General features: G+C 45.4%; 1 pseudogene; it reads right to left on the bottom strand.

The window, feature by feature from the left end:
- Positions 1-4,955: 4,955 nt before the first annotated feature.
- LOC148141915 (uncharacterized) lies at positions 4,956-17,503 on the bottom strand (annotated as a pseudogene).
- Between the last annotated feature and the right edge of the window lie 847 nt (positions 17,504-18,350).

The raw sequence follows: 18,350 nt of genomic DNA, 5'->3' as shown, positions 1-18,350 counted from the left end.
CAATGTAGAAAGGGATGAGGGTTTAGACTAGTAAGTATAGCAGCCTCCTGTACAGAGGCTCCTGCACAGTCTCCAGAGGAAGAACCAGCAGGTGAGGATCCCATAAGGACATGGAGGAGAATAATGAGACCCAGGGCCTACAGTCTTCATTGAAAGACAGTGCAGGCACTGATTTAAAATGTCCTGCCCTGTCAGTGTTGAACTGGGCCATCTACTGAAGGAGAAGTAATGAGTGGCCATCCCATCTCAGTGGCCATCAGGTTACAATTGCCCTGAATTTTTATACCAGTGACCTGTTTTAGGGCACAGCTGAGGACCTGTGTGATCTCCCAATCCTGAAACAATAATGCATCCAGGATGTTACAGATGTAACTTTCTCCACAGCAAAGCTCTTCATCGCCTTCTCTCTGGGATATTGAGAATCCAGAAGCTCAGGCATTGGGGTTCCTGACCATTTCTGGCTTCCCCCAGGTACAAGGTGCTATTAACTGCATCCATATTGCTTTGAAAACATTCTCTCACCAACCTGCAGAGAGTGTGAATAAAAAAGTCTTCCATGCCAGCAATGTTCAAATTATGTGTAACTATCAATGCTATATTTTGGAGGTCTGTGCCAGATATCCTGAGAGTCTCCATGACTCTTACATCCTAGAGAATTCACACATTGCTGCCTCCTTCCAAGATTGTCGGCCCACACAGGGATAGCAGCTGGTTTACAAACATGGCTCATGACACCTTCACAAAACATTCAGATTGATGCAGAATGAAGACACAATGCTATCCTTACTTTGACCAGGGCCACAGTTGAATGACAATAGACATCCTTAAGGTGAGGATTTGAGGTACGAGCTACTCTAATGGGGCCTGTCGGTATAACCCAGAAAGAATGTGTTACATCATCATTGCAACATGCTGGACTTTCCATATTTGGAGCGGACAGACAGAGGACAGCCCAAAGCAAAGGAAATTATCAGCAAACACCTGAGGGTGAAGATAAGGATCAGGACGCACACTGGAAGGGCAGTACAATGAACAATGCATCAGAAAGCCTGAGAGGATAGAGACAACACCATTGGTTTTACTTCCAGGACGAACAGGTTGGGTTTAGACTATACTTCATAGCTAATCCATTGCTAATCTGACAAGTCGCCCTGCCTGGTGCAAAGGACATGTGGACCTTTATCAGGGTTGACTAAATGTCTTGGTGTCCATGTGATTGTGAGCATGATATCTTTGGGTGATTTCACTTTAAGTTATCTCTATAGAATCTGATCTACACGAGCATTTGGGAGAAATGAGACAAAGCATGATATTGACATTACTCAGCTCTTTGTTATAACCTGATAATAACAAAGTGCTGTGTCATCAAGTTCCTCATGGTTGCCGCCAAGTTACAGAAATCTCTTTTTGACTCTCCCATCATTATTAATCCTTCAGTGTTTCAGACTGTACGCAGACTGTTTGGTTGCCTTGAAATGTTTAACCCTTCGCTAATATAGAGTCAAACCTGACAGAGGCAGCACTTAGAGCTGCTTTTCCCAGCTGATCTCTGCACTGGGCAGGAGGGAGGCGAGTGAGGTAGTGGACATGTGATCTGACGATTGTACAACTCCTAGCCCTTGAACGGAAATGCATTCCCTTGAAAAGCTGATTCTTAAAATGCACATATCTCTGCACAGATGTCTGGCATCATCACTCCAAATGTGCTTTCACTCATAAGGTGGGTGTCAGTGGGCAGCGATGTATGGAGGCCAAGTCCCAGCAGACCCACTGCACATTGTGCTCAGTTGCCTTGGCTGCAATCATGAGCATCATGGTTTATGATGCACGATTTTTATTTTAAATTCACAGGATGTGAGCATCCCCAGAGGGCAGTTCAGAAACAATCACATTGCTGTGGTTCTGGAGTCACTTGTAGGTTAGACCAGGTAAAAGGGTGGCAGTTTCCTTTCCTAAATGGTATTAGTGAACCAGTTGGGTTCTTCTGACAATTGACAATGGATTGTGGCCATCATTAGACTGTTAATTCCAGACTCTTTAATTTGAAATCAAATTCCACCAGCTGCCAGGCTAGGATTCAAAACCAGCTTCCCAGAACATTCCTGGGATAATTCTACTGGGTCATTGTCTAGTGCCACCTGCAACTGAGGGGGCTGTTGCTGTCAGCGATGAACAATGCTTGATCATTGCAACATCTTTGATCTGTGGGATATTCAAAGAGGTTTCTCATCTCTCACATGGGTGTGATTTAACCAGATTCAACATTGAAAATTGTACAACTTTACAAGTAAAAATGTATTAACAAAATGACAAGGTTGTTTACAACATTGTAGCACTCACACTCACTTCTTCCTCTGCCTGCCGTTATGTTGGGGTGCAATCCTGAGCTCTGTCACTGAGGTGGAGTCAGCCTGCTCTGTGGTGGGCCCTATTGAGTCAAAAGAGTCAGGAGTTCATTCTCTAAGAGCCTTTGGGCATGAAGGTGGCAGACCCACTGAAAGTCTGCTGTACAAGCGCAACTTCCTTCTCACCTTGACCTTATACAGGCTCTGGGATCACTTTCACTTCTTTCAGGAATATACTTTGTTCATAAGGATATCTTGATATACAGAATAGTTAATAAAACAGTTCAGTTTTGTACAGTAGCATATGGAAAAACAAACACCTAACTGACAAAACAAACTTGGGTAGAAAGACTTCAGAAAGTGTTCTTTCCCCACTGCGCCTTGGCAGCAGTTGCCCCAAGCCTCAGCGCATCCCTCAGCATTTTGCCCTGGACCTTGGAATGTGCCAGTCTGCAACACTCAGTCGAAATAAACTCCTTCAGCTGGCAGACCTGCAAGTTTCGGGCAGATGAAAGAGTGTCTTTCACCGAGTTGATGGCCTGCCAGGTGCAATCAATGTTTGTTTCAGTGTATATCTCGGGGAACAGCCCATAGAGCACAGAGTGCCATGTTACGGAGCTGCTTGGGCTGAACCTTGACAAACACCACTGCATCTTTGTCCAGACTTCCTTTATGCAGGCACATCTCAGACATTCTCTACACCCTCCACAGCCACTTCAAGTGCAGCATGTGGTAATGTGCAGAATCCGGGTTAAAGTGAATAATCTCACAGGCAGTGCCCTTCTCACCACCAGCCAAGCGATGCTTTGGCGCTTGTTGGGAAGTTTTAGTGACATTCTAACAGATGGCTTTGATAGTCAGCTCAGGGAACAATGCGACAGGATCCACCTCTTCTTTTCCCACAGGGTCTCGAGGGCACTATGTGCTGAACACTTTCTGATGGACCCGTGGTCAAAGGGGATTTTCTTTGCAAATTTCTCCACAAAGGGCAGGTGATACATAACAGTCCAACTACTTGGAGCATTCTGCGGCACCGAGGCCAGGCCCATCCTTCGGTACACTGAGGACAAGTAGAACCTCAGTACATAGTGACACTTGGTGTTTGTGTACTGAGGGTCTACACACAGCTTGATGCAGCCACACACATAGGTGGCCATCAGGGTGAGGGCAGCGTTGGGTACGTCCTTCCTCCCCTTACCCAGAGCTCTGTATGTGGTGTCCCTGCGGACATAGTCCATCTTAGACATCCAGATGAAGTGGAAGATGGCTCAGGTGATTGCAACAGCACATGTTCAGGGAATGAGTCAGACCTACAGCCACCTACAACCACAGCGAGAGTACCTCACACCTGATGGCAAGGTTTTTACCTGGAATGGAGAGGGAGCAGTGCTCCCAAAAAATCAGTTTCTGCCTCACCTCGGTGAAGCGCTCCTCCAAAGTGTTTATACATGCCCCAGCTCCTCCAAACCAAATTCCCAGCACCTGCAGGTGATATGTCCTGATTGCTGAAGGGGGTAAAGGATTGGTCAGCCCAGTTTCCAAAGAACGTGGCCTTGCTTTTTCAAAACCATTTTGAGAAGTTATAGAATTACCCATCGACCTAAAGTCAGTTCTCTTATGGTCTTGTCACTGGGGGAGTCCCTGCATCCCCGTGGTGTGGGAGAAATGTGTGGACACTGTCAGCGTGAGGTAGCTATCCTGTTCCTCTTTGTGGGGGTGGGGTGGGGGTGGGGGGGAATTGCCCTGATCTGGTGTTGTTGGGGCGAGATGTTAAGATCCGTGATGCTCTGCTCCTGATTGGGAATTTCAGTGCTCCTGGTTGCCCGGAGCTGTGGTGCAGTGGGTATCCTCTAGTTCCTGATGACTGGAAGTTGGGTTTCACTGGGCCCCTCAGAATGTTCGGCATTTCCCACTTCGGGGTGGTGCTCCTCTCCTTCTCCCCCATGGTACTCTGCCTCTCTTGTTTTTGCCGGTGGCCATCCCTCCACAAGTGTCCATCATCAGAGGAGCTGTTGGTGTGTCCTTCATTCAGCATCCTCTTTCAGTTTTGCTGTGGGACCATGGGAACCTGGCACGTTTTCCTTTTGTGGTTGTTTCTCACCAGGATCCACTCCCCCGCCTCCTTTGTTTCCTGATCTGTCTCCCCTGACTCCACCTGTTCAATTGGAGGTTGGGTCAGTTTCTGTGCCTGGCTACCTTTCCCTCCCTCCAGTCTGTCCTCCCTTCTGGGTGCCCCTCTTTTCAGTTTTCCTGCTGGAGGTTGGCACCTAACTGTCCTTTGTCAGTCTACAGCTCGCGTTGCCACTTCCGGCCATTATGTGGCACCTCCTAACCCCCCCCCCCAGTTGCCATCTTGGGCAGACCTTGTACAGTAGCCTGGTACCCCACACCTGGTAAAATCTCTTGGACCTCTTGCAGTCCTTAGTCAGGTGGTACTCCTGTTTGCTGTTCCTGCAGAGGGTCACTTTGCAGTCTGCAGCCACGATCCCTGACCTTCGATGGGTTGGTACATTCCTGGAGGTCACGTTGAAGGAGCCCCTGGTGGGGAGGTCCTGCAGACAGAATTTTTTTTATTTCAAAAATATACTTTATTCATAAAAATATTTTGATGATCTGTGCAATCGGTCATGCCATACATGCGTAAACATTCCATTTCTTTGCATACAGAGATCGAGTAATCATTCATATATACAGGTCTGTACGTTTACTATCCACACATTTAGTAGAGGCGTCAGTGGGCCTCAACTTACTGCGTGGGCCCCCTGTGCTTAGGCAGGCAGATGTTACACAGTGGTCTTTCCTCACCGCGCCTTGGCGGCAGCTGCCCCAAGCTTCAGCGCGTCCCTCAACACGTAGTCCCGGACCTTGGAATGTGCCAGTCTGCAACATTCAGTCGGGGTCAACTCCTTCAGCTGGAAGATCAATAGGTTTCAGACAGACCAAAGAGCGTCTTTGACCGAGTTGACATTCCTCCAGGCACAGTTGATGTTCGTCTCAGTGTGCGTCCCGGGGAACAGACTGTAGAGCACGGAGTCCCACATCATGGCGCTGCTCGGGACAAACCTCGACAAATACCACTGCATTCCTCTCCAGACTTCCTCTGCATAGGTACATTCCAGAAGGAGGTGTGTGACAGTCTCATCCCCTCCACAGCCGCTTCGAGGGCAGTGTGCGGTGGAGGAGAGAGTCTGGGCGTGCATAAAGGATCTCACAGTCAGAGCCCTTCTCACCACCAGCCAAGCCATGTCTTGGTGCTTATTGGAAAGTTCTGGCAATGAGGCATTCTGCCAAATGGCTTTGACAGTCTGCTCAGGGAACCGCTCGATAGGATCCCGCCTCTCCTTTTCCCGAAGGGTCTCAAGGACACTACGTGCTGACCACTTCCTGATGGACTTGTGGTCAAAGGTGTTTTTCTTCATAAACTTCTCTACGAAGGACAGGTGATACGGAACAGTCCAACTACTCAGAGCATTCTGCGGCAGCGAGGCCAGGCCCATCCTTCGCAACACCGGGGACAGGTAGAACCTCAGTACGTAGTGACACTTGGTGTTTGCGTATCGGGGATCCACGCACAGATTGATGCATCCACACACAAAGGTGGCCATCAGGGTGAGGGTGGCATTTGGTGTATTTTTTCCTCCGTTGCCCAGATCTTTGTATATCAAGTCCCTTCGGACCTGGTCCATCTTTGACCTCCATATGAACTGGAAGATGGCCCGGTGGATTGCAGCGGCACAGGTTCTGGGAATAGGCCAGACCTGTGTCACGTATAACGACCTTGACAGTGCCCCACACCTGATGACCAGGTTTTTTCCCGCGATGGAGAGCGACCATAGCTTCCATCTGCCCAGTTTCTGCCTCACTTTGCTGATACGCTCCTCCCAAGACTTGGCCCACGCCCCAGCCCCTCCGAACCAAATACCCAGCACCTTCAGGTGGTCAGTCCTGACGGTGAAGGGGATCAAGGATTGGTCGGCCCAATTCCCAAAGAGCATGGCCTCGCTCTTGCCTCGGTTTACCTTGGCCCCCGAGCCTGTTCGAACTGGTCACATATGCACAAGAATCTGCACAGACAGTGGATCCGAGCAGAAAACGGCGACGTCATCCATGTACAAGGAGGCCTTAACCTGCAGGCCCGCACTGCCAGGAATAGTCACCCCTCTCAGGCTCGCATCCTTCCTGATGGACTCGGCAAATGGCTCTATGCAGCACACAGACAAGGAGGAGAGAGATGGCAGCCCTGCCTGACTCCAGATCTGACTGGGAAGCTATCTGACCCCCACCCATTGATTGAAACTGCATTGACAATGTTGGTGTAGAGCAGTCTGATCCAATTGCAGATTCCCTCCCCAAAGCCCATTTTAGAGAGAATATCTCTCATATACGTATGTGATATCCTGTCAAAGGCTTTCTCCTGGTCCAGGCTGATGAGGCAGGTGTCCAACCCCCTGTCCTGCACGCAGGCATTCATATCCCTGAGGAGTGTGAGACTATAAGCGATCTTCCTGCCCGGTACAGCACAGGCTTGGTCAGGGTGGATCACCGAATCCAGAGCAGACCTGACCCAGTTGGTGATGACCTTTGCCAAGATTTTGCAATCTGCATTTAATAGTGAGATTGGTCTCCAATTTCTGCAGACAGAAATATCTGCTACTTAGAACCTGCAGCAATCCCCAGGAGGGCTGCCTTCACTAAAAGGTCTGGTCGACTGACAATCCTTCCTCTACCTTCTTCACAGTCATCCTGACTGCGTTGTGGACTCCCTGGCCTGGGGTGCAGGCATTAGCACAGGCCATAGCTCTGATTGGCTGGTCACTGAGTTGGCGTTAGGCTAAGGTCAAAATAAAGATCCACCAGTTGCAGCTCAGCTTAACCGAGGATCCTTTAAGTTCCGCCTCCAAGCACAATCCAGCGATGATCTCGAGATTATCCGACGGTGATGAGGTTTTCAGCTCTGACTTGACCTGGGAGAACGGCCTTCATGATCAATGTCTCTTCCCTGCCAGGAGTGAGGCCACGGTCCCTTGTACCCCACTCACTTCGTCATTGATGCTTCATGCTTAAAGTGAGGGAGTGCAGCTCTTGGCGCATATCCAACAGCCACTAGCTGTTCTGCTGTACCCAGTTCTCCAGCCGCGTGTCTATGGAGAGGGGCAGCTACATTCATGTCAGAGTCACACATGTATAAGAACGTTGCTGCCCCCCTGCATTCTTTGTTCCAGCTTCACAATTGTCTCCGACAAACGTGCCTGATCTTCCTGGGCCAGTCTCCGCAGTTTGGCCATGGCTGGGAGCAGAGACACATCTTCTCCATGGAACCGAGCAGGGTCTTGGTCCCGGGCAGCTCTCTGAGTGCAGGAGAGCTGGCCAGTTTCTTCCTCGGCTGACTGTGGCACACAACAAATATCATGAGCTCAGGAGTCCTTTGATGTCTCCTCAGCAAAACATGAGAGGTACTGCTGTTCTCCGGCCAAATCCTGAACGTGCTTCTTACAGGGTGTGAGCACTGTGATGTCTACCACCCGCTCACCACTCCTGGCCCTTTCTGCCTAGTTATGGGCCAATTTTGCCTGCAATGGAACAAAGGAAGAGATTGAGTTTGATGGGAGTGGATACAAGAGCAGGAGAGGTGGGCAAGTGTCCCCAGTTAACGTGAAGGTAGCGCAAAGACCAGTGAGGGTTAGTTGTTTGGGAGGATGAGCTGGATGAGAGTCCTGATGGACAGAGCTTATCTTGTAGTGATAGTTAACATTTTCAAGTAGTAGCTATCTTATACAACACACTTGAATTTCAAGAATTACCAGAATTACACATCTTCATTAGGATTTCCACTGATGCTTTACAAAGGACAACTTTATCTGTGTTTATTTTCTATTCTTTTGGTTTTTCAAATTATTTCCTCTCCATTGTTCCCTTTTTCTGTCATTCTCTTTACAAATAAGATGCTGGAGAACACTTAATAATGAGGAATCTATCCCTGGCGTTGACATTCATCTGCTGTGTAGAAGTAGGTGATTGGCAAACTATTTACTAAGTGCTTGTAACAAACCCTATAGTTGCACTGGCATACATTTCCTTCTTGTGTATTTTTAGCAAAATTAACAAACATAGCTTGCATTTGCATTGCAGTATTACTGTGGAAAGAAAGAATGTTCAGAATGCTTCACTGAAAACCCATCTGACAAAAATCAAGGCTGGAGTAAATGTCACAGACCCGCAAAATCTTTGTGGACAAATTATTACATTTATCTTAACAGCAAATGCACATTCCTCCTTGGTGTTGCAGCACAGAATGTAACAAAGATTCTTAGTCTGGTAAAAGCCGCACAAAGCTGTCTATGAGTGAAAACAGGCCTTTGAATATAAATACTAATTTCGGAAGAGCTTTGTGACTTGATAATCATCACTGAATATGAAAGTTGAATTGTGCACTATTTCCTTTTGAGCTGAAAAGTCAAAGGTGTACAAGATGATTAGGGGGTTAGATAGGGTCGACAGTATGAACCTTTTCCCGCGTATTGAGTCGGGTATTACAAGGGGGCATAGCTTTAAATTAAGGGGGGGTAGATATAGGACTGATGTTAGGGGTAGGTTCTTCACTCAGCGAGTCGTTAGTTCATGGAATGCCCTGCCAGTAACAGTGGTGGACTCTCCCTCTTTATGGGCATTTAAGAGGGCATTGGATAGGTATATGGAGGATAGTGGGTTAGTGTAGTTTAGGTGGGCTTGGATCGGCGCAACATCGAGGGCCCAAGGGCCTGTACTGCGCTGTTTTCTTCTATGTTCTATGTAAGTCAGGCTTAAATCGGATAGGCTCAATATGAGACAGAAATGTTCTGTTCTCTTGAAATCTACCTGATATAATTTCTGCACCTATCAGCTGTAAGTTCTGGAGACAGATCTATGTCCTGCCTCATGTTAATTGAAGGGCAATTTACTGTTAAATTGAAGCAGGCGGGCCTGCGACATGGAGTTGGCCATTCCAACACACTTCCTATTGAGGGGTCGGAGTCTAATGTTGATGCATAACCCAGCCTTCCCCCTATCCTTCTGTTTTACACTGGCTCATAACAATCTGTAACGTGTGAGACCATGGATAAGGTATCGTTTGACTGATGAAGCAGACGCACTACAATCCAAGTCTACGTTAATTCCTTTATGTTTGAAGCTCCCTGGAAGTGGTCACTCTGTTCGTGGCAGGTATTCTGATCATTCTCTTACACTGTCATGCTACCGGTAATAAATTGAGAATCCTCTCTCCTTTCCACAGCTGTGCATGTGACCCCTTGGCCAATCCTTGGCCAAGTTGCTGCAACCATTCTCTTTAAAAAGATTCCACCATTTACCTGATTTTCCAAACCAGATGACAGAAAGTATGGCCCAGCTTTCTATATTCAACAAAAATGACTACCTATTACACATAACCAGATATTAATTACAGCTTCCACCCTCGGGTAACTGATTGTGTGGACTTTGTATGTTCTTCCTGTCCCTGTGTGGGTTTCCTCCGGGTGCTCTGGTCTCCATCCACAGTCCAAAAATGTGCAGGCTAGGTGGATTGGCCATGCTAAATTGCCCGTGGTGTTCAGGAATGTGTAGGTTAGGTGTGTTAGCCATGTTAATTGGAGGGTCTTGGATGCTCTTTCAAAGGTCAGTGTGGACTTGTTGGGCTGAATGATCTACTTCCACACTGAAAACATTCTATGGATTCTATGGATAAACATTTATAAGCATTCAGCATGTCACATTACTAATTAAAACTCTAAACGTCTTATAAGCTTTCCCTTACACAGACACAGAGACAAGGAAAAAGAATTGGGTTATAGACAGTTGGGAAAATGGGGAAGAACAGTTCAATAGTTTCTGTTCACAAGGGTTGTTCTGCTGGTGAGAATGCTGTTTCTCAGTCATCCTTTTCCACATGCTTCTACCGGTGTGCAAGAGGCACAGGGTGGCTGGTTCACTTACAGAAGGTCTCTGACTTACTGACTCAAACTCACAGCTTACAGCAACTACTGAAGGAAAAATAAATTAGTTCTGTTCAGGCTTGAAGAGTCTTCTTGCAGGGAACAGAGAGAGAGAGAACTCCTACAGCGGTGAAGACCTGAAGACTCCTCTCTTTCTTCCTAGCCCCAACCTTTTCTTTTACCTGAGAACTAATAATATAATTGTTGGCAGGTGGAAGATCTTAATTGTTGGAAACTTGTTGTGACTCCACAGTCCAATCCATTACTCCAAACAGAGCTCCATTGTTCACAACAGGCTGCAGGACAGATGAAATTAAGCCTGAAACGTCGACTCTCCTGCTCCTCAGATGTTACCTGACCTGCTGTGTTTTTTCCAGTACCACACTTTATTGACTCTGACTTCTACAGCACCTGCAGTCCTCACTATCTCCTATGAATTGTTGTACCAGTTGTGTGGGTTACAGACTCCCATTTCATAATAGGAATGTACACACCATATTGGATGCTTTGGCACTCACTTTGTGGCCGTCTAATGGGAGGAGCATGAGCAGATTTCAAGGCGGGAGTCGCTTTAAAATGAAACTATGCACTCTTCAGTGAGTTTATAAAATCAAAACGGTTGAGGGAAGCTGTGACTATCAAGCTAGCTGTCAGTGACATCCCACCTGACCCCACAGTGAATTTCATGGCAAATTTCACTGATTCAGTGGCAGATTATAGCTCTGAATGTTCAGAGAACAATAGGAGATTGAAAAATTCCGTGAATAATTCAAGCCTCCTACACTGAAAGCTTTCCAGAAAGAAAAATTAGATTTGCCTATTATTACTGTGCAGTTCAAACATGTGGCAGATTGTACAGTTATCTGAGCTGCTTTCAGAGCCATAGCAGAGGTGGAATTGGTTGTATGTTATAATTCAATGCGCAGGATGTGCAAATCACCAGCACGACTAGAGTCTATTGCTGCTGCTTAATTACCCCTGAGGAGGTGGTGCTGGGCTGCTGGCTTGGGTTGTTGCAAATTCCATGATGTGGCCACACCCCAAGTGATGTTAGGGAGTGAGTTCCAGGATTCCGACCTTATGACAGTGAAGGAATAGCAGTGTATTTCCAAGTCAGGATTGTTCAAAAGGCATTGAAAGGCAATATCAAATAGGGGGTACAATTCTATAGCAGGTGCAGGAGCAGAGGGACCTGGGTATATACGTGCACAGGTCATTGAAGATGCAAGGATAAGTGGAGAGAGAGGCCAATAAAGCATAGAGTGTTCTCAGCTTTATTAATTGGGGCACAAAGTAAAAGAGCAAAGAGGTGATGTTGGACTTACACAAGACATTCATTAGATCTCAACTGGAGTATTGTGTACAGTTTTGGGCACCACAATATGGGAAAACTTTGATTGCATTGGAGAGAGTGCAAAAGTGATTTACAAGAATGGTTACAGTAATGAGAAACTTCAGTTATAAGGAAAGACTGAATAAAGTGTTCTCCCTGGAGAGAAGGCTGAAGTCAGGAGGTGAGTTCAGTCTCTCACCTACCTTAGAAACCATAGTGTTACTGTGGGCAGTTCATAGAGATATCTGAACAGTGGCAAACACATTACATCATGTTGGGGTCTTGATAATGGTAATACCACCAACTGTCAAGGACATTATGCTTTCTAATTGAAGATGGTTATTGCCTGGCACTTATTTGGGGTAAATGGCATTCACTATGTTTCTGCCCCAGCCTGGACACTGTACATCTCTCGGTGCATGTGAAAATGGAATGCTTCAATATCTAAGGAATTCCGTATGGAGATGGAAAGAGGAAAGACTTGTCATATTTTCAGGCCTAACTGCTGTTGGTTTGTGACTGGGGTCGTTCATTGTCACCACACCTCATTTGTTCTATTATAAAGTAACCAAATAAAACACAATCAATGTGATTGGCCCTTCAGAGGCACTGAAAAGGAAAATTACAAATTCAATTTGAAATATCAGTTTGGGGTTTAATGATAAATCCTAGACCCTGTTGTGCCCACTCGTCAAGGAAGGGCTGAAATGTATCAGGGGACACCACATGCTCAATTTCCAAGGACTCATGGGCTCTGGATATATACTTGGATGAGAGTTGAATCATCCAAGGTGCCCTCCATCACTCACTGCCCGCATCTCTTAATTACAATCTTAGCTAGATCCAGGAGCACACTGAAGAGGATGTTTTCTGATCTACATATCCTTCTTAGCATCAAATATCAGGAATTTGGGGCTGAAAATCAACCAAAAGATTAAGACCATCCTTTTAGTGAGTAAAATGAGGCTGCAGTTTATTATACTTTATATTTATGTGGTCCTCAGGGCTGTAAATATTAGTCTGGCAATCAGTGAACCTACTTGATGCATGGATATGCAGGACTGTTGCCTGTAACACCCACCAGCCCAAAACCCCAATGGAAGGAGAGAGGACTCCTGTGTAGGGAGTGCTCCACTAGGGGCCTCTGATAGCATGGGACAATGAGACGGAACATCAGCTGAAGATAAGCAAGTGAGGGACATGCAGCAGTAGCTCATACAGGAAATTATCCACACTCTCTGGAAGGACGTGGAAGGAGTTTCCTTTTTGATTCAAACTGTGGGATATGAGGCCACCAAGAGAGATTATGGGAATCTGAGATAATGTGAAAGCCAGTTTGAACAGGGGCCAGTTCGGACAGAAGCCAACCACAAGCTTGACTCAAGCATCACTGTGTTAATGCTGTGATGTCTTTGACTACACACTGGACACTATTCGATACTTTCCCAGCAAATTCCTGCAACTATCTTTCAGCCAGTTCTCTCAGGCATGACATTTTGCCTCCAGAGTTTAACTCCTGTAACATTACATCTCTGAGACTGCTGATTTCTTGACCAAGCTTTCTTTGACCAAGACTTTAGTTTTGATCCTGGCAGGGGGAGTGTGACTTCTGCCCATGGTTATGTAAATGACCAAAACATTAGATTTCTGCACACTTACCATCAGAACTTTTGAGTTTTCAGTATTTTTAACTGAATTACAGAATGGATTACATCTCGTGGTAATGTCAAAAAGACATCATCAGCAGTAAATGTATTGTTGACTCTGCATTATCGACATTCTCCTTCATGTGCTGGAACAAAGATGTTCAGAGGTATTACATGATTATATAGGTGCAGGTCCTTGATAGTGTTTTAATATTTACAGGGAGTCCCCAGAAATCATGGTGTTTGAGTTGAGTGGGCCCACAGATGTACATTGTCATTGCAGAGTTCCTTTAGCATGTGTAAACTCTTTACAAGCTACATGTTTTCAGCAGCGCATATAATAAAATACCCAGATTCCAATTCTGTGCACTAAAGAGAGCTGAGGAAATCACTGGCTGAAGTGTGTGGAACATATATTCTTGATCATTTGGAGAATCAAGAATTACTGGAAAAGATCAGGAAAGTGGACATGAGGAATGTGGGATCAGCCATGATCCTATTGAATGGAGGAGCACGGTCAAAAGGTTGAATAGCCTACTCCTGTTCCTATTTCTTATGGTCTTATTTAAAATGCAGGTACATTCAGGAAGGCCTTCAGCTGAATCTGACCTCTCCAAGTCATCGTTACTCCTCAATGAGGACTTCTTCTGAGCCAATACATTTGGCTGATAAATTAACCCAGTGGCATGATAGCCATGTTTCAGGCATCTCCAACACTCGCACAATCCCACTTCTTAATAAATAGCTATAATTGACTCTGACCAACCAGTGACCATTAAGACTGATTCTTTCAGCTGCTCTGCCAATGGAGAGATTGACTTGTCAAATATTCCCACTTTACTATCCAATGATATACCCTTAGCTCTTCAGCTGGTGCAGTTCCATCTCCGAACAAAATGTGTTTCCTAATGTCAACAGCAAAGTACCACAGGATGCCGCAGAAGAACATTTTCAGTGTTATTTAACTAAAACATGAAAAAAAAGAACTGTATTCTTTAGTGGGAATTGTTTAAATTTTGAGTATGCTGAAAGTCGAGATAACATGGTATTTTGTAAAATTAAAATCCTGACAGTGGAGTAAGGTTAATGTGAAAGGATGAAAGAAATCATGGTTTAACCTGCTGAAGACTGAAAGGCTAAAGTAAAATGACACAGATCTTCCCCAGGCTCTGGATTGTCTGAGATCAGATGTACCCTGAAAATGTACTTGGGTATTTCTCTGAGAAGTTGAGGCTTTTGATGCAGAATTACATCAGGCTGAATTCTTTCAAAACAGTTTCTGACACTGAGTTGGAGTCGAGCATTTCAGAGGTTTATGACTTTTCTTAAAGGACTGTGGTTAAAAAAAAAGTAGAGGAATTGAGACCTGCTGTAACTCCTGACTGACCATAAAACTGAGCCCCTCCCCCACTTTGTCTCACAACTGAGCAGCTGACTCAAGCTTCCACACTAGGCATTTTCAGGGGCTAGTTTCTATTTTTTCCCCCTCACTACCGCCTAACTGTGGTAGTGCTTATATTTTCCCCAGCACCCATCTTGTGTGTGTACAGGTGTGAGACACAGTGAAGACAACAGGGGTACAAATCTGTATTCAATTTCCACCACCAGGCAGAAAGGAAACACCCAAGTGGCCATTGACAAGCAGTGCCCTTCTCAGAGGGCAATGCTGCATGATCAAATAGTGAGGGGGAGGGAAGGGATTAAATCAAAGTTGGAGGGGGAAATAATACACTCCACTCCCTGCGGTGCCCACCTTTCCCTGAAAACCTTAAGGGTGTTGGTGGACAACATGTGCTCCTTCTCCAAGAACACCTGGGCTCTGCCATAAGGGGCTAATTTCTATCCAGCGGGTGGGAAAATGAGAATTAATAAAATGAGATTGGGTAATAATGAGAGTGACAATGAGTGATAATCCTCAGTTAACAGACCTTGTCACTCACTAGCGAGAATACCATCATAACGTCCAGGACTTGCTTGGAAAATGCAATTCGTTGGTCTCCAACGAGGAGAAAGACATCATTCGTATTCTCACCCAGTATCCCAGAATTCCTCAGCACAGCCCACATCGTCATTCAGGTCCTGGGAAGATTCCCGCCATGGTGTCCAATTTTAAGGGTGAGCAGAGAGCCCTCCACCAGTTTGCCATCTCTGTACTGCCCCAAAAAAGGAAGACAGCTTCCCAATGAAAAAAACCATTGAGTGAGATGAATGTAAGTTTACTCTGTTCTGTCCCATTAATAATGCACAGTGTAATTGCTGTACATTAGTCTAATCTGAAATCAGTCACAGTTCAATTGCTGCTAGTGAGGGATTTTTGTAGATTGTCAAATACTGTATACTTCCTACTCCCGTTCAATCTGCAGTCTTCCTTCTGCGATTATAATTAACCTCCGCATGAAATCACAGCTTTTTAAATACCACTTTGAAGTGTTGCTTCTAAGCTGTGGAAGACACAACTGAATCTGTTACAGTACAGAGATGGAATATGGGCACAAGATACAACCATCTGAGAGGGAGGGGAACAGAAGTAGCTAAGTGACATTCTGAAAGAGTTAAAGAAGAGAGGCAATGACTTGGCATCCCCACACGCCGACAGAGTTGGTTAGAATAAAGATTTAATGAGGCAAACAGGAAGCAGATGTTAGTTAGCAATTAATTATGCTCTTTCTTTGTGAATTGTCATTCGCATTTGTAAAATAATTGCAAATTAGTCTTAACTTTTCGATCAAACAACTAAAACATTTTAAGCAAAATGGTTTGAAATCCCTACAATTCTGTGCCAGGTGGAAACGCCAGGGCTCTCCATGTTTTTATTTATGCATTGGAAAAAGACTATAGGGCATCCTGAGGGTAAACTCTGGGCACACTGTGGGGCAGCACATGTGAGGGGGGATGGCAAGGAATAGAGAATCCCTTTTCAACACACATTCCATGAAATGCTCGCCCTGCAGATGCAGAGTTAAAGCGAATAATAGTTTCTCCCAAAGGGTCAGCACAAAGATTACTGCTTTTTCTGCTTTTTTTAATGACTGGGGTCTTGAAACACAGAGCAAATTTTCTAAAACAGATCAGAAGCTGAGAATACTGCAGAGAATAACTCACCTCCTTACTCCCCAGAGCCTAATCATCATCTACAAGACATGACCTCTGCCACCTGAAGGACAAGGGCAGCAGTCGCGTGGGAATACCATCACCTTTGTGATTGTCTCCAGAGATCATGGTGGCAGAGGTCATGGGTTTGGAAGGTGCTGTTGGATGGATCTTGGTGAGTTGCTGCTTGGAAATGATACACACTATTGCCTCTGTGAGTCAGTGGTACAGGGAGTTATTTTCTAACTTTGCTGATGATACCAAATTTGAAGTGGCAAGCATGGGGATAATGTGATTTGCCTGCAATAAGTCATTTAAACAGAATATAATTAGGACGTCATAACAGATGAGGCAATTTGGAGTTCAACACGGTAATGTGTGAGGTGATGCATTTTGACACAAAAGGATAGAAAGAGGCAATATAGATACATTTTTGTTACTCATTCACAGAATGTTGGCCATCTCAAATTCTCTTGACCATGTGGTGGTGAGCTGCCCTCTTGAACTGCTGCAGTCTCACAGTTCTGTTTGAAAGGCAATTTCAGGATATTGATCCGACAGTAGTAAAGGAATAATGATGGATTTCCAAGTCACAACAATGAAGTAGTTGGAGACAATCACGAAGGTGATGGTATTCCCACGCACCTGCTGCCCTTGCCCTTTAGGTGGCAGAGGTCATGGGTTTGGAAGGTGCTGTTGGATGGATCTCGGTGAGTTGCTGCTTGGAAATGATACACACTATTGCCTCTGTGAGTCAGTGGTACAGGGAGTTATTAGTGCAGGTTATGGATATAGCAGGCAGGCTGCTTTGTCTTAAATGGTGTCAAACCTCTTGAGTGTTGTTAGAGTTGCCCTCATCCAGGTAAGTGGGGAGTATTCCATCACACTCCTGACTTGTGTCTTGTAGATGATGATTAGGCTCTGGGGAGTAAGGAGGTGAGTTATTCTCTGCAGTATTCTCAGCTTCTGATCTGTTTTTGTGATCATGGTACTTACAAGGATTATTATGAAGATCAATGAATGCTTCCGTATGGGTCCAAATACTATTAGAGCAATTATGGTAACAGTTACACCAAGGTGGAATTCCAAATCTTTCCATTTCCCAAGGTTTTCCATTTTCATGTTGGCATAAATGCACAGATTGGATGGGGTTACTACAGACAGATGTAAGGATGTCAGCCAAGAGCTTTTCACAACCAGCACACATACTTGGGGTTCCTGGTTCACTTTGGCTGAGTTCCGTGTGCATTAAGTGGGTATCCCGGTAGGTCAGCTTCAAGGTACAAATATATCTGGGAGGATATTCTGAAACAGGACAAAGGCATCACAGCAACTCCTTTGAAACACTCCTCGCTATATTTCTGTGACACATTACTTTTCTTCTGTGATGCAGGGGTTAATCCAGAGATCACCATCTTGATTGTTCTGCTATTAGAATTCCACTTAAGCTCCCAGAACTCTGACTGCAGGACCTCACCGCCCACTACAGCAGCGATTCCCACATGGACAATAACCTCTGAGTGTTCACCTTGGCCCCTCTTAGAAATATCCCTTGCTCTGACCCCCAGGGCGACAACACACCATGTGGGATGGCTCATGTTGGCTGTTTGAGAAACATCTCTTGATTTCCCCCAGCAATGGATCCCCTGTGAACATTGCATTTCTATATGTTGTTATGGCCATCGATGTGTGTTCACTTGTCCCACAGTGCTAGGATGTGCTCTTGACTGCATTCACCATCAAACAAAATGCTGAGAACTGCTTTAAAGGTGCAATACTCTCAGAAACTTCCTGCATTGCCAATCCTTTCCTATTCAGCCGTACAGATAACCAGTTCCTGTCATAGAGCCATTTATGACACAGAAGGAAGCCATTCAGTCCATTAGGTCTATGCCAGCCCAACAGAGAACAATCTAAGCAGTCTCATCACGTTTCTGGTCCCCAGTCTCATGCAACTTCAATTTCCCAT

The sequence above is a fragment of the Chiloscyllium plagiosum genome, unplaced genomic scaffold (assembly GCF_037043375.1).
Source record: "Chiloscyllium plagiosum isolate Xiang-an unplaced genomic scaffold, Cpla_swu_hap1 HiC_scaffold_31, whole genome shotgun sequence".
In the NCBI taxonomy this organism is placed as follows: domain Eukaryota; kingdom Metazoa; phylum Chordata; class Chondrichthyes; order Orectolobiformes; family Hemiscylliidae; genus Chiloscyllium; species Chiloscyllium plagiosum.
The sequence above is the reverse complement of the archived record's forward strand: the minus strand, read 5'-3'. Positions and strand labels throughout refer to the sequence as shown.